Source organism: Balaenoptera borealis (assembly GCF_965194805.1).
Source record: "Balaenoptera borealis genome assembly, chromosome: 12".
Lineage (NCBI taxonomy): Eukaryota > Metazoa > Chordata > Mammalia > Artiodactyla > Balaenopteridae > Balaenoptera > Balaenoptera borealis.
This window is the reverse complement of record NC_138869.1, coordinates 62390001-62407580: the sequence shown is the minus strand read 5'-3', so window position 1 is coordinate 62407580 and position 17580 is coordinate 62390001. Positions and strand designations below refer to the sequence as shown.

The 17580-nt window shown below is 40.2% G+C and overlaps 1 pseudogene across 1 annotated transcript in view; it reads right to left on the bottom strand.

Annotated features, from left to right (window-relative positions):
- Positions 1-17580, bottom strand: part of LOC309607487 (malignant T-cell-amplified sequence 1 pseudogene) — a 28975-nt pseudogene extending 11395 nt beyond the window's left edge. The window contains exon 1 of the transcript in view: positions 1-17580. This exon is cut by the window's left edge and continues 11395 nt beyond it. The product of the transcript in view is annotated as a malignant T-cell-amplified sequence 1 pseudogene (transcript).

Here is a 17580-nt window from a genome sequence, read left to right as displayed (position 1 = left end):
TTCTCAATGGTGAAAAACTGAAAGTATTTCCTCTAAGATCAGGAAGAATACAAGGATGCCCACTGTAGCCACTTTTGTTCAACATAGTTTTGGAAGTCCTGTCACAGCAATCAGAGAAGAAAAAGAAATAAAAGGAAACCAAATCAAAAAAAAAGTAAAACTGTCACTGTTTGCAGATGACATGATACTATGTATAGAAAATCTTAAAAACACTATCAGAAAACTACTGGAGCTCATCAATGAATTTGGTAAAGTTACAGGAAACTGAATTAATACACAGGCATATCTTGCATTCCTATACACTAACAACAAAACATCAGAAAGAGAAATTAAGGAAACAATCTCATTTACCATCACATGAAAAAGAATCAAATACCTAGGAATAAACTCACCTAAGGAAGCAAAAGAGCTGTACTCAGAAAACTATAAGATGCTGATGAAAGAAATTGAAGATGACAGAAACAGATGGAAAGATACACCATGTTCTTGGACTATAAGAACCAATATTGTCAAAATGACTATACTACCCAAAGCTATCTACAGATTCAATGCAATCCTTATCAAACAACCAATGGCATTTTTCACAGAATTAGAACAAAAAAAAATTATAATTTGTATGGAGACAAAAAAGACCCTGAATAGCCAAAGCAATCTTGAGAAAGAAATATGAAGATGGAGGAATCAGGATCCCTGACTTCAGACTATACTACAAAGCTACAGTCATAAAACAGTATGGTAATGGCACAAAAAAAGAAATATAGGTCAATGGAACAGGATAGGAAACCCAGAGATAAACCAAAACACTTATGGTCAACTAATCTGTGACAAAAGAGGCAGCAAAATATAGTGGAGAAAAGACAGTCTCTTCAATAAGTGGTGCTGGGAAAACTGGACAGCTACAAGGTAAAAGTATGAAATTAGAACATTCTCTAACACTATACACAAAACTAAACTAAAAATGGAATAAAGACCTAAATGTAAGGCTGGATACTATAAAACTCTAAGAGGAAAACATAGAGAGAACACTCTCTGATATAAATCGCAGCAAGATTTTTTTGACCCACCTCCTAGAGTAATGAAAATAAAAACAAAAATAAACAAATGGGAGAGAGTGCAGACAGCAGAAGCAAGAAGAACTACAATCCTGTAACCTGTGGAACAAAACCACATTCACAGAAAGATAGACAATATGAAAAGGCAGATGACTATGTACCAGATGAAGGAACAAGATAAAACCCTAGAAAAACAACTAAATGAAGTGGAGATAGGCAACCTTCCAGAAAAAGAATTCAGAATAATGATAGTGAAGATGATCCAGGACCTTGGAAAATGAATGGAGGTAAAGATCGAGAAGATGCAAGAAATGTTTAACAAAGACCTAGAAGAATTAAAGAACAAACAAACAGAGATGAACAATACAATAACTGAAATGAAAACTACATTAGAAGGAACCAAGAGCAGAATAACTGAGGCAGAAGAACGGATAAGTGATCTGGAAGACAGATTGGTGGAATTCAATGCTGTGGAACAGAATAAAGAAAAAAGAATGAAAAGGAATGGAGATAGCCTAAGAGACCTCTGGGACAACATTAAACACAACAACATTCGCATTATAGGGGTCCCAGAAGGAGAAGAGAGAGAGAAAATATTTGAAGGGATTAGAGTCAAAAACTTCCCTAACAAACATGGGAAAGGAAATAGCCACCCAACTCCAGGAAGTGCAGAGAGTCCCATACAGGATAAACCCAAGGAGAAACAGGCCGACACACATAGTAATCAAATTGGCAAAAATCAAAGACAAAGAAAAATTATTAAAAGCAACAAGGAAAAATGACAAAAAACATACAAGGGAAATCCTATAAGGTTAACAGCTGACTTCTCAGCAGAAAATCTATAAGCCAGAAGGGAGTGGCATGATATACTTAAAGTGATGAAAGGGAAGAACCTACAACTAAGATTACTCTACACGGCAAGGATCTCATTTAGATTTCACGGAGGAATCAAAAGCTTTACAGACAAGCAAAAGCTAAGAGAATTCAGCACCACCAAACCAGCTCTATAACAAATGCTAAAGGAACTTCTCTAAGTGGGAAACACAAGAGAAGAAAAGGACCTACAAAAACAAACCCAAAACAATTAAGAAAATGGTCATAGGAACATACATATCAATAATTACCTTAAATATGAATAGATTAAATGCTCCAACCAAAAGACACAGGCTTGCTGAATGGATACAAAAACAAGACCCATCTATATGCTGTCTACAAGAGACCCACTTCAAACCTAGGGACACATTCAGACTGAAAGTGAGGGGATGGAAAAAGATATTCCATGCAAATGGAGATCAAAAGAAAGCTGGACTAGCAATTCTCATATCAGATTAAATAGACTTTAAATAAAGAACGTTACAAGAGACAAGGAAGGACGCTACCTAATGATCAGGGGATCAATCCAAGAAGAAGATGTAACAATTATAAATATATATGCACCCAACATAGGAACACCTCAAAACATAAGGCAACTGTTAACATCTATAAAAGAGGAAATTGACAGTAGCACAATAACAGTGGGGGACTTTAACACCTCACTTACACCAATGGACAGATCATCCAAAATGAAAATAAATAAGGAAACAGAAGCTTTAAATGACACAATAGACCAGATAGATTTAATTGACATTTATAGGACATTCCATCCCAAAACAGCAGATTACACTTTCTTCTCAAGTGCGCATGGAACATTCTCCAGGATAGATCACATCTTGGGTCACAAATCACGCCTCAGTAAATTTAAGAAAATTGAAATCATACCAAGCATATTTTCTGACCACAACACTATGAGATTAGAAATGAATTACAGGGGAAAAAACGTAAAAAACACAAACACTTGGAGGCTAAACAATACGTTACTAAATAACCAAGAGATCACTGAAGAAATCAAAGAGGAAATCAAAAAATACCTAGAGACAAATGACAATGAAAACACGACGACCCAAAACCTATGAGATGCAGCAAAAGCAGTTCTAAGAGGGAAGTTTATAGCTATACAAGCCTACCTAAAGAAACAAGAAAAATCTCAAGTAAACAATCTAACCTTACACCTAAAGAAACTAGAGAAAGAAGAAAAAACAAAACCCAAAGTTAGCAGAAGGAAAGAAATCATAAAGATCAGAGCAGAAATAAATGAAATAGAAACAAAGAAAACAATAGCAAAGATCAATAAAACTAAAAGCTGGTTCTTTGAGAAGATAAACAAAATTGATACACCATTAGCCAGACTCATCAAGAAAAAGAGGGAGAGGACTCAAATCAATATAATTAGAAATGAAAAAGGGGAAGTTACAAGAGACACTGCAGAAATACAAAGCATCCTAAGGGACTACTACAAGCAACTCTATGCCAATAAAATGGACAACCTGGAAGAAATGGACAAATTCTTAGAAAGGTATAACCTTCCAAGACTGAACCAGGAAGAAACAGAAAATATGAACAGACCTATCACAAGTAATGAACTTGAATCTGTGATTAAAAATCTTCCAACAAACAAAAGTCCAGGACCAGATGGCTTCACAGGTGAATTCTATCAAATATTTAGAGAAGAGCTAACACCAATCCTCCTCAAACTCTTCCAAAAATTTTCAGAGGAAGGAACACTCACAAACTCATTCTATGAGGTCACTATCACTGTGATACCAAAACCAGACAAAGATACTACCAAAAACGAAAATTACAGACCAATATCACTGATGAATATAGACACAAAAATCCTCAACAAAATACTAGCAAACAGAATCGAACAACGCACTGAAAGGATCATACACCATGATCAAGTGGGATTTAACCCAGGGATGCAAGGATTCTTCAATACAAGCAAATCAATCAATGTGATACATCATATTAACAAATTTAAGAATAAAAACCATATGATCATCTCAGTAGATGCAGAAAAAGTTTTGACAAAATTCAACACCCATTTATGATAAAAACTCTCCAGAAAGTGGGCATAGAGGGAACCTACCTCAACATAATAAAGGTCATATATGACAAACCCATAGCAAACATCATTCTCAATTTTGAAAAACTGAAAGCATTTCCTCTAAGATCAGGAACAAGACAAGTATGTCCACTCTCACCACTGTTATTCAAAATAGTTTTGGAAGTCCTAGCCATGGCAATCAGAGAAGAAAAAGAAATAAAAGGAATACAAATTGGAAAAGAAGAAGTAAAACTGTCACTGTTTGCAGGTGACATGATAGTATACATAGAGAATCCTAAAGAGGCCACCAGAAAACTACTAGAGCTAATCAATGAATTTGGTAAGGTTGCAGGATACAAAATTAATGCACAGAAATCTCTTGCATTCCTACACACTAATGATGAAAAATCTGAGAGAGAAATTAAGGAAACACTCCCATTTACCATTGCAACAAAACGAATAAAATACCCAGGAATAAACCTACCTTGAGAGACAAAAGACCTGTATGCAGAAAACTATAAGACACTGATGAAAGAAATTAAAGGTGATACCAACAGATGGAGAGATATACCATGTTCTTGGATTGGAAGAATCAATATTGTGAAAATGACTATACTACCCAAAGCAATGTACAGATTCAATGTAATCCCTATCAAATTACCAATGGCATTTTTTACGGAACTAGAACAAAAGCTTTTAAAATTTGCATGGAGACACAAAAGACCCCGAATAGCCAAAGCAGTCTTGAGGGAAAAAAACGGAGTTGGAGGAATCAGTCTCCCTGACTTCAGACTATGCTATAAAACTACAGTAATCAAGACAATATGGTACTGGTACAAAAACAGAAACATAGGTCAATGGAACAAGTTAGAAAGCCCAGAGATAAACCCATGCACCTATGGTCAACTAATCTATGACAAAGGAGGCAAGGATATACAATGGAGAAAAGACAGCCTCTTCAGTAAGTGGTGCTGGGAAAACTGGACAGCTACATGTAAAAGAATGAAATTAGAACACTCCCTAACACCATACACAAAAATAAACTCAAAATGGATTAGAGACCTAAATGTAAGACTGGACACTATAAAACTCTTAGAGGAAAACAGGAAGAACACTCTTTGACATAAATCATAGCAAGATCTTTTTTGATCCACCTCCTAGAGTAATGGAAATATAAACAAAAATAAACAAACGGGACCTAATGAAACTTCAAAGCTTTTGCACAGCAAAGGAAACCATAAACAAGACGAAAAGACAACCCTCAGAATGGGAGAAAATATTTGCAAACGGACAAGTGATTAATCTCCAAAATATATAAATAGTTTATGCAGCTCAATATTAAAAAAACAAACAACCCAATCCAAAAATGGGCAGAAGACCTAAACAGACATTTCTCCAAAGAAGACATACAAATGGCCAAGAAGCACATGAAAAGCTGCTCAACATCACTAATTATTAGAGAAATGCAAATCAAAACTACAGTGAGGTATCACCTCACACCAGTTAGAATGAGCATCATTAGAAAACCTACAAACAACAAATGCTGGAGAGAGTGTGGACAAAAGGGAACCCTCTTGCACTGTTGGTCGGAATGTAAATTGATACAGCCACTATGGAGAACAGTATGGAGGTTCCTTAAAAAACTAAAAATAGAATTATCATATGATCCAGCAATCCCACTACTGGGCATATACGCAGAGAAAACCATAATTCAAAAAGACACATGCACCCCAATGTTCATTGCAGCATTATTTACAATAGCCAGGTCATGGAAGCAACCTAAATGCCCATCGACAGACGAATGGATAAAGAAGATGTAGTACATATATACAATGGAATATTACTCAGCCATAAAAAGGAACGAAATTGGGTCATTTGTTGAGACGTGGATGGATCTAGAGACTGTCATACAGAGTGAAATAAGTCAGAAAGAGAAAAACACATATCGTATATTGACGCATATATGTGGAACCTAGAAAAATGGTACAGATGAACCAGTTTGCAGGACGGAAATTGAGACACAGATGTAGAAAACGAACGTTTGGGCACCAAGCGGGGAAAGTGGCGGGATGGTGGGGGTGGTTGTGTGATGAATTGGGCGATTGGGATTGACATGTATACACTAATGTGTATAAAATTGATGACTAATAAGAAAAAAAAAACAAAACAAATGGGACATAATTAAACTTAAAAGCTTTTGCACAGCAGAGGAAACCATAAATAAATGAAAAGAGAATCCAGAGAATGGGAGAAAATATTTGCAAATGAAGCAACTGACAAGGGATTAATCTCCAAAATATACAAACAGCACATGCAGCTCAATTTCAAAAAAACAACCCAATCAAAAAATGGGCAGAAGACCTAAATAGATATTTTTTTCCAAAGAGGACATACAGATATCCAAAAAGCACATGAAAAGATGCTCAACATCTCTAATTATTAGTGAAATGCAAATCAAAACTACAATGAGGTTTCACCTCACACCAGTCAGAATGGCCATCATCAAAAAATCTACAAACAATAAATGCTGGAGAGGGTGTGGATAAAAGAGAAACCTCCTACACTGTTGGTGGGAATGTAAATTGGTACTACCATTTTGGAGAACAGTATGGAGGTTCCTTAAAAAAACTAAATATGTAACTACTACAGTGGGCTTAGTTTTTACTTTATGAGGTTGAGAGTTTTAGTTTTTAATGCTGAGTCTTAGTTTTGTTTGAGTATCTATATATGCTTTTATTTATAAACCTTGATTTCACTTTCCTACCTAATTCACCTGAGTTCGGGTGACCAATCTGTTGAATTCAGCAAATTCTATTCCAGTGATTCAAAGAAATATAGGTGAATTTGGGTCAATGTTTACTGAGTGACCTCCCTGAGCCGGGAGGTGTTAGGCACCAGGAGGCTGTGAAATGAACATTGATGTGTCTTCACCTTGAGGACCTCACTTAAGCAACTTTCTCAACATCCTCAGATCCCTTCCACTGTACCCCTACACATCTCATATGAGTTACAAGCTTCAACCCTGACCCTCTGTTACACCTTTATCCTCTACATCCAGCTCCTCCCAGACATCTCTGCCCCATGTCTCCCAAGCCTCTCAAAGTCATCTTGTCCCAAACTGAGTTCAGCCCTTACCCATGACGGTCTTCTCTTGCTGATATCCCTCTCTGTGAGGAAAGTCACCACCAGCTGGATCCTTGAGCTGCAAAAACTGTCTTACCCACCCCACCAGGCTCCCAACGCATGACCCCAGTGCTGTAGGAATTTCCAGCATCCTCTCCTTCCTCTTTTCATCCTTGAACTGCACACTGACCTTCCTTTCTTCACACAACCCCCTCGAGGTGAGTGCAATTGCACATGGGAACACTGAGTTGGGTGTTGCTAATGAGCAGTGTCCCAGAGCAGAGGACAGACAAGGGCTCCTCAGCAGCCAGAATAAATGCTATTGAGTCAGCAAGACAGCCATGACAGGGGTGAGGCAAACATCATGCCAGAGCCTCTCTTCACTGTTCCCTCCACTGTTCCCCCAGTGTGCCCTGTGATTCCAAGCTTTGGCCTGGACAGACTGCCCCAGCTTGCTCTTTTTGGGGGAGATGTTCATTCATTCATTCATTCATTCATCATGTATTTGAGTCTTACTCAGAGCCGGGCCCTGCCTAACCAATAACTTACCCTTGGAGACCCAGCTCAGATATCATCTGGTTCATGAAGCTTTTCTTGATCTCCGCCTCTGCCCACATCATTTTCTGGCCTCACCTAGGACCTGACCTAGGCGGCTCATGGATACTCTGAATCTCATGCCTTACCCCAGACTGTGTGACTCAGAATCTTCAGTCTAACACACCCCAGGTGATTCCACTGCACATTGAGGTTGGAGAAGTGCTGCCCTCATACTGCATCCCAAAACCTGAGTGGTCATGAGAATCACCTGGGAAGTTTCTTAAAAACTTTCAAAAACACAAATTTCTTGGCACTTCCCTCTTCTCAGGTTCTGACCCAGTAGTGAGGGGTGACGCACAATAATTTATATATATATGTTCTCCAAGTGCATTTAATGTTTAGCCATTTCTGAAGACTGTGCTCTCTGAGTATGTCCAAAGTAATAAAGACATCATTTATATTCTTTTATCCCTGGAATCACATTCTTTCAAAGCATATGCAAATAATGTACTGAATAACTTACTTGACTTCTGGGGAGATTGTGAGATACCTAGACACTATCAGAGTGATTTCTTGTTTCCTTTTGTAAGCACTACTAAGTCAATTAGTTATTTGTGTGTTAAGGTTTGGAACAGGCTCATATAAATATTCAGAGAAACTAAAATATCTCTGAATGTTTAGCTGACCTGCTACTGAACAGCTCTCCATGTCATTTTAATTCTCACAGTCATGTGAGTCAAGCATGAACCATCTGGGTCCACATCCTTCTCATGCACACATTGAAAGATAGTGTTTGCTGGCTCATCCATAGATTGTAGGTTTTGTTTTGAGGGTATATCCAAAATAGATTAAACACGTAGTTATTCTACTGGGCTATGCAACTTTCACATCAGGATGCTTTTGCTGTTGGATAAAGTCTATGCACCTGTAGGACTAGTGCAGGTCTTTGTAGGCCCTGGTTCTGTTACCCTCTAAACCGTCCATGAGCAGTCTTGGGGCTGCTGTGTGAGAATGACCATTGAGTGGATGATAAACTTGGTGATGTGGGAAATGTAATCTCCTCCTCAACTGACTGTCATGGGGTAGATTCTCTCAGCCTTGGTGTGTGCACTATGGGGCACTTTCCACACTGCATCCGTAGAATATGTGGTCATTCAGTAACGACTCTGTTTCCCACAAAGATACTAATGGATCTTAACTTTGATTTATACTTCATTAATTAAAGCAAGTGCTAATTGGAAACACAAGCCCATATTTGAAACTCTCCCCTCAAAGTATCAAATGGCCAGCAGGAAAACAGTTCCCTTAGAGACTTTCTCCCAGGTTTTAGTCACGGAGTCAGTCGACCAAGAAGACTTAACTTGTTCTGCAGGCCTTTAAGAGGTGGTTGCTTCAGGTTAATTAAACCACAGAAATGGGTTTAAACATGTCCAAATCCTTGATAATATAGAGCTAATTTCTGTGACTCAGGTAACATTAACTATGCATTTGGGATCTGTGGACAGATACAAATGAGAATTCTGTCACGTAAAAAGCCACAAACAGGGGTTTAAGCCTCTCAGAGATTTTAGGTGTAGGTGTGGCTGGCTGAGTCTTGCCCTGAATATTCCCCATTTCAGAAGACCCAAGGTTGAAAGCTTTGAATAAAGCCACATTCGACCTATAGTGCTTTAATACCCAGGAAACTATATAGCCAAGTGCATGACTATGTTGTTCTGATGGCTATTGTTCTCTGGACTATAGAACTGAAATAAAATCACAGAAATGATGTAGATTGCTTTAGGTAAGTACTTACCTGCAATGAAACAGCTGTCACTTTTAACTCTCTCATTCATAGCCTCATGCGGCATCTCAAGTCACTCAGTAAAACTGATGGTCAACCCAAATCCAGGAGCAAAATGGACAGACTGTGCTTAAGTCTAAAGATTAAAACCTGTCAGAGTTGACAAACGCTAGAGGTTATATAACCCAATCTCCAAATCCTCTGGAGATATGCAGAATCTCTGGATCATCGCAGAGGCAGGCCCTTTCCACCACACCACTTTCATTCATCTTTCAATTCATTCATTCAGTATTGACCGAGAACCAACTAGTGCCAGGTGCCAGGAAGAAACCAATGAGCAAGACGCAGCCCTGTCTTCACAGTTTTCAGTCCAGCAGGGAAATTAAATAAGAACTGACAAGTATGATAGATATTACAGAGGGCAAATACAGGTGCTCTAGAAGCTGATGGGAAGGGTTAGGGAAGGCTTCCCTGAAGAAGAGATATCTAATATGAAGATAAAATGATGAGTTGGTTGAACAAAGGACATGGAGAGGAGTTCTCCAGACAGCAGGAAGAGCATATGCAAAACCTTGAATTGGGGGAAAATATAGAGCAAGGAGCTAAAATTCAGGATGGCTGGTAGGCGAGGATGAAGAGAAAGGTAGGGACCATTTGTGGAAGGTCTTGTGACCTTGCCCCTCATGAAAATGAGAAACTATTGAAGTTTTAAGATGGATTAGGTTTGTATTTTTAAAAGATCACATTTAATAGATTGGGTGGTGAGATGAAGGAGACCAACTTTTGGAGGGCAAAGGGAAAATTGGGCATTATAATTCAGGCAAGAGATGGTGGTGAGTTCACTTGGGGGGGGGGTGACAGTTGGGACAGAAAGTAGAGTCGACATCACCCTGAGAAGAACTTGCTTTAGCTGGACAAGGAGGACAAGAGACGTGTGGGGAGAGATGCTCCATTTGAGCCTGGCCTGGATGATCTGACCTGCAGATGCACAAAATCGTCCAGCTGAGCCTCCCAGCCAAGTCTGGTTTGTGTCAGTCAATTTTAGCCAAACTTTTAACCTATGCTAAATAACTAGGTTGTTTTTGTTTTTTTTTTTTTTTTTAAGTTACTGAGTTTGAGGATAGTTTGTTATGAAGCAATGGCCAACTAATGCAGAGAACACCTAGTATAACATCTAAAGATACTACTTTTTTCAAGGTCACATAGCAAACCAAAGCTTGGGTAAAGGAGCTTGGTCCAAACTGTGGGTCTCCTTTGTGGAGCCATTTCCACAAACATCTTCAGAGTAGAAGTCATTCCCTTTTGATAACTAGTACTGGAAAAATAAGCATCATATGCCCTATAGATCAGGGGCTCAAAGACTCTGGAGCCCAATAGGATGAACATTAGGAACAAAAGAGTATGAGAGTGAGAAGGGGAGAGACAGAGAGAGAGAGAAAGTGGCTTCATGTCAGGGGATTCAGAAGACAAATTGTGTCATCAGGAGGGACACATCAATAGGACTTAGTGATTGTTTGGATGTGAGGAGTCTGGGGTGAGGGAGTCTAGGAGGAGAGTCTCAGGCTATGGGCCTGGGAACCTGAGTGATTTGGGGCCACTAATAGAGACAGAGACACAGTCTGAAGCTTTCTGTTCCTGCTGGATTCAAACAAGTTTAAATTCAAACAGAAAGACTAAGTTTATGAATTTATCTTTTAGTTCCAAAGGTTGAAATTATTGTTTTGTTCATTCGTTTTATGAAAATATCCAGTGGAATAAAGTGATTTAAAAGGCCTTTCCTATAAAGAAAATGTACCCATAGTTCTCTGTAGAAAAAATATCCTACTTTTACAGGTAAAGCCTTCTGTATGTAACATGATTGGAGGAGGCGTAAGCAATGGGGAAGGGGATATTCTATTAGCAGAAGTCGACATGGGATTTAAAATAAAAACATTTAAGGAAGGCTGGTCTACATAATGGCCTCCTGGTTCAAAGACTGCAACTAAAATTCACAGTAGAATTTTACCGACCTGGGTTCTTGGCCTCCTTAACAAATAGAAATTGATAAGAAGCCAGACAAGAAATTCATGCAATGCTTTATTGGGGCTCCTGCTGCAACAGGAGGGAGAAAAAACAAGAAACAGGGTCTCTTGTTCACTCTGTGAGAGGGGACAAGCTGGTTCCTTATATGGGGTGAGGGTAGGGGTGGGTCCAGGGGTCTGGCCAGAGAGGTGGCTTAGGTGGTCTGCCCACCTCCTTGGTGGTGTTATGTGCAGGGTGCATGAACAGTACCCTGCTTTTGCTCCCAGTACCCTGATTTTGCTCCTGGCTCCTCAGAAGTTGCAGTTGGGGTTTTGGTCTTTTTGTATTTTACTGTTCATAATTTGTCCCAACTGCACATGCACAAAGTGATTTTTCATCCCTTATATTTTCTTTGTATTTTGTTGCTTGAGGACACATTTATCCAAGTACAAACACTTCAGCAAGGCGTCCCAGGTCCCAGGTTCCAGCTTGTTTCATTCCCCGCCCCCGAGGGATGTTATACCCCTTATTCTTAAGGGGTAAGGGGCCAAAGGTCTCTTCTGAAACTTCTTCCTGCTGGATAGGGCCTGCAGACCCTAGCCTACCCTAAAGGTGTAGAAGTCTCTTGCTCACTGCTCCAAGGACCTGTAGGGACCTGGGCCACCGTCCACGGGAATGGGCTGAATTCTTTGAGCCATCATGATCCTCACTTGAAACTTTTGGAGCCTAGAAGACACAAACTTAACCAAAAGGTTAAACAAACAAGGACCAAAAAGGAGAAGAAGAACAATCGCCACTAAATGGTCTAGAAAGGAAAGGAATCAAGTTAAATCTCAGGGTAAAATGTAACATGTTTTTCTAGTTTTAAAATGGAAGGTCTGAGCCTGTAGGTCCTAGGTCTCCTTGGAACAAAAAGTCTTAGTCACAGATTTACAACAGTATGGAAGACAACAGAGCACTAGGTGAAATATAACATAATTCAGTATAACTGAAAAGAGAAAGGTTATGAGAAAATGAAAACATCCTGTCAGAAAGTTTTTTATACCTTGTGGAATAACAAACTAGGGAACCAGTTCTCAATTTCCCTCCCATATTGAATAACAAGGACTGGTGGTTAATTATACACTACTGCTGTCAGTAAACCATTCCTCCTCAGGGTTTTCTATAGCCTGGTCTGTTAGATCAGGCTTAAAGGCACAAACCTGGTCAAGGGTTTTGAGGCAGGAATGTGTTAGTTTGGGGCTTTCAGCAGGCATCAGTGTAGCTGGGTTGAGAGTGTGGCAAGTTTTGAGGGTTACCTCTGGGGAGTCAAGGAGCAAATCCTGGTACTTAGTAAGGTGGCTTCCAGTTAGCCAGTGGTGGCCTTTAATCTCCAGAATCCCTAAAACTTGATGAGGGGTCTGGACTGTCCAAAGGTAAGCTCGTTAGCTTCTTCCACTAAAAAAAACACTGGCAGCTAGTCCAACCTTGGGCCATGGAATCTAGTTGTTTGGAAAAATAACCTATAGTTTGAGTAACTTCTTCTAGCTTCTGTATAAGAACCCCCCAGAGTTGTCCCCTGCTTTTCAGCTAGGTACAAGATGAATGGCTTTTTAAAATTGGGGCTACCCAGATCAGGAGCTCTGGTGAGGGCCTGTTTGATATTATTAAAACACTTCTCTTGTTTCCCAGTCCAAAGTAATTGTTCTGTATCTGGGCCTTTAGTGACTTCAGATAGGAGCTTAGCCATTAGCCCAATCCTGGAATCCAAATTCTACAAAATTCTGCCTTTCTTAAGAAGGTACGAAGATGTTTCTTTGTCTTTAGGGTGCTTAGGCCTAATATAGCTTGTTTTGTATCTGGAGGTATTTGTCTACTTCCAGGGCTTATAATATATCCCAGATATTTAACTTGTTGTTTTTAGATTTGTATCTTTCTGGGAGACCCTGTAACCCTGGGCTCCAAGGAAATTTAGGACTTTAATAGGTAATATGATCTGAGGCCTCCATGGTGGGGCTACATATTAATATATCATCTACATACTGTAGAATAGCCCTTTCTTTTAGGTGTCTTTCCCTTAGTTCTTTTCCTAGGACCTGTGCAAACAAGTGTACGCTGTCCTGAAACACCTGAGGCAATACTGTCCAGCTATCTTGTTGTATTTGGCCCGAGTTGGTGTTAGTCCACTCAGAGGCAAATAGATACTGTGATGAAGGATGAACTGGGATGCAAAAGAAGGCATCCTTGAGGTCAAGGATGGTAAACCATTTGGCATCTCCAGGAACCTGGACTAATATATTATAAGGATTGGCCACAAGGGTATGTATAGGGACCACCGCATCATTTACTGATCTAAGGTCTTGTACTATTTGATATTCCCTATTTGGCATAACAACTGGCAGAATAGGAGTATTGGCACAGAGACTGACAGGGCACCAAGAGGCCATGTTTTAAGAATTTATCTATGAGGAGTAAACCCTTTTTTGTTTCCAACGTTATGGGGTATTGTCTCTTGTTAGGGTAAGTGGCTTCTGGCTTAAGGCTAATTTTTAAAAGTTGGGCATCTATAGTCTTCCCAGGGATTTCTTTGTCTCAAACTGCAGGGTTTACTGCATGTAGAATATGGCTGGGAATAGACCCTTGTTCTTCCAGCTGATTTGTTTTTGTCAGAGTCAAGAAAAGGGGATTCGCAGGGCCTCCTAACTGTAACATGGTCCAGAGGGAGCCCAGAAGGTCTCTCCCCAGTATTGGGGTAGGACACTCAGGCATAACTAAAAAAGCATGTGAGATCAAGCCTTGTTCAAATTGGTAAGTGAGAGGCCCGGTGAAGTAATGTGTGAGGCTTTCCATTGACACTGGTCACTGTACAGCTTTTGGAGGAAAGAGGTCCAGCATGAGAGATCAGTACAGATTAACTGGCTCTTGTATCAATTTAAAAAATCATTTTCTTACTTGCCACTTCAAGTGTCAAGGACCACCAGGGGCTACTCAATGGAGATAGACATCTTGTCGGGGAGAGCCACCAGAATCCCCAAGCTGCCTCAGTCATCTAGCATGACCGTCTCAGGAGCAGGAGTCCCCCTTTCCCTTTGGGACTGAGGGCACTCCCACTTTCAATGACCTGTTTGTTTGCAAGCTGGGCATGGGCTGGGGGGCTCTTTCTGGCATTTATGGGCCCAGTGGCCAGTTGACTTGCATTTGAAGCATTCCCCCTTGATGATTTTTACTTTCAGGGGGATGGTTAAACTTTCTTGGCCACCTTGGGTTGCCCTAAGGCTGCAAAGCATGTCTGACAGCAATGGCTATCAGTTTAACATGAGCCCTGGCCTGCCTGTTTCCACATTAGGTTTTCTCTTCCTCCTCAGCTTGATCTCAGTTATTAAATACCCCAAAGGCCACCACTAGGAGTTGGATCATAGGGGTTCATGTGCCTAATTGTAATTTTTGGAGTTTCTGCCTAGTATCAGGGGCAAACTAGCTGATAAAACGTTGTCCCAGCAGGAACTGACCCTCGGGAGTAGAGGGATCAATGTTAATAAATTTTCTAAAAGCCTCCACAAGCCATTCCTGAAAGAGGACTAGATTTTCTTTTTCTTCTTGGGTCACTCCTTTAAACTTACATAGTTAACTGGCTTTTTAATATGCTTTCTCATCCCTTCTAATACAAATTGGATCATGTGGTTCCTGGCTTCTGTTCCTTGCAGGGAATTATAATCCCAATGAAGCTCCTTATCTGGGACTGCACCTGCACCCATAACAAAACATTGGAGTTGGTCCCTGGCAAGCTGATCGCTGTGCCCCTGGGTTGCTGCCCAAATTCTGTTTTTCCTCAGGAGTACAACAAGTAGATAGGACTATTTGGGCATCCTTCAAAGTTAAATCAAAGGCTAGAATTAGGGCCTAAAACCCTTCAGCAAACATACTACCGTCTTCAGAAATTGGCCCAGTCTCTGTTTGCATTGAGCTAAATGAGTTAAAGAGGACACATGTACTCTGATTGTCCCTTCTCCATTTGCCACTTCCTTAAGAGTGCATATTTTTCCTGATCCTGGGTGATAGGAAGTTCCACTATGTGTTACCCCAGAGGGACTAGTCTCTCCTTCGTGGGGTAATGAAAGATATAAAGGGACATAGGGAGGTGGAGGTTGGGTCTGGTCAGAGGGATCTGGAGAAGTAGGTGGCTCTGGAAAAGCAGGGGAGGCTTGGTTTCCCCCTGAGAGTTGGGGAATGTTAGAACTGGATCATCTAAACTGTCGAGAGTGTTTTCTGATTTCCCAGGCTTTTGATTACAGGAGCGGCATAGAGAAGGATTTTGATAAAGGACCATGAAGGCTTGAACATAGGGAGCTTCAGTCCATTTTCCATTCTTGTGACAGTAAAGATCCAATTGCAAGATGGTGTTATAACTTAGAGACCCAATTTCAGGCCATTTTTTTCCATCTCTCAACCTATATAAAGGCCAGGCAGTGTTACAGTAAAATTTAAGTCTTTCCTTTCTTAGCCCACCTATCTTAAAATTTTTCCATTTCTTAAGGATACACTCCAGAGGTGTTCCTTCTGGTTTAGAAGGGGATCCTCCCATGTTGAGCAAACTGCAACTGAGAACAAAAGAGCTCTCCCAGAAATGGAATCTGGTGTCCTGCAAATATTTACCAAGAGGCTTTAACCTGAAGGGTTCAGAGGGTCCCCAGAATTCCCTTAGAACCAAATGGGGTTTTGAGCGTCTTCTACTCTCCCATTGCCTAACCAGACATCTCTGGTCAAAATAAATTATTTGTGCAAGGCGCCCTTGCCACCCATTGCCCCCTATTACCAGGAGAGGGCATTTGTATGAGTGCAGAGCAGTTACCAGGATTCCCTTTAGGAGGGATCTCTTGTCTATAGAGCTTATGTCCTATAACAAGTCTTCCTACACTGGGTTGTATTCCTTGAGATTGAGTAACTACAAAGTTTATAATGTGGGTTTCTGGATAATGGTCAACCCAATAGGCTGTCCATAGCAGTGCATAAGCTGCCAAGACCTGGAGTGAAGGGAGTGCGATAGATGTAAAGAGCAACTCTTGGAGAAACTGGAGATGGGTATTATGGAAGGAAGCACAGGGTTCAAGACTCAAAAGCCAGGAGGTGAAAAAATTATCATTGGGGATTTCTGGACATAAAGTGAGGTGAGAGATTAACAAAACTGAAAAATCATCACCATATCCATCAGTTTACTCAATCTCATGTAATTAACATTTTTATAAAGCCATCAGGTTTACCCAATTCAGTGGCATGATATGAAAGTTACCAGAAACCTGTACTTGTCAAAAAGTTTTTTCTATGAATCTTCTTGAAGATGAAGCAATTGTGTGAAGCATCAGTTTAACAGTCTATGAATGATAAAAGACTTAAAAGGCATGGTTAAACATCTGATCACAATGCAATTGACAAAGAAATTTAGTTATAATAATTAGAATTATGACTTATGATATTTTATCAACATACCAGATTTTCAGGAGTTCCATATAATTACTAGAATTAATAATATTTACCCATACAATACAACATAAGAAGATTTAGTACTCATTTGATAATGTTTCCTATGTAATTTATCATACTAAATGAACTCAATTAGTTTAGGACCTCTCTTTAGGATGTTCCAGGGGCCCTTTGGAGCACCCCAAAGGTAGGTCCCCAAAGGAGGTCAAAAGAACTTTAATTAGAATTTGACATTTGGAGAGACTTTCAAGATGGTGGAAGAGTAAGATGTGGAGATCATCTTCCTCCTTACAAATACATCAGAAATACATCTACATGTGGAAGAACTCCTACAGAACACCTACTAAACGCATGCAGAAGACCTCAGACTTCCCCAAAGGCAAGAAACTCCCAACGTACCTGGGTAGGGTAAAAGAAAAATGATAAAAACAGAGACAAAAGAATAGGGATGGGCCCTGCACCACTAGGAGGGAACTGTGAAGGAGGAAAAGTTTCCACACACTAGGAAGCCCCTTCACTGGTGGAAACGGGGGGTGGGGGGATGGTGGCGGGGGGGAAGCTTTGCAGCCACAGAGGAGAGTGGAACAACAGGGGTGCAGAGAGCAAAGCAGAGAGATTCCCACAGAGAAGATCAGTGCTGACCAGCACTCACCAGCCCTAGAGGCTTGTCTGCTCACCCACAGGCCAGGACGGTTGGGGGTTGG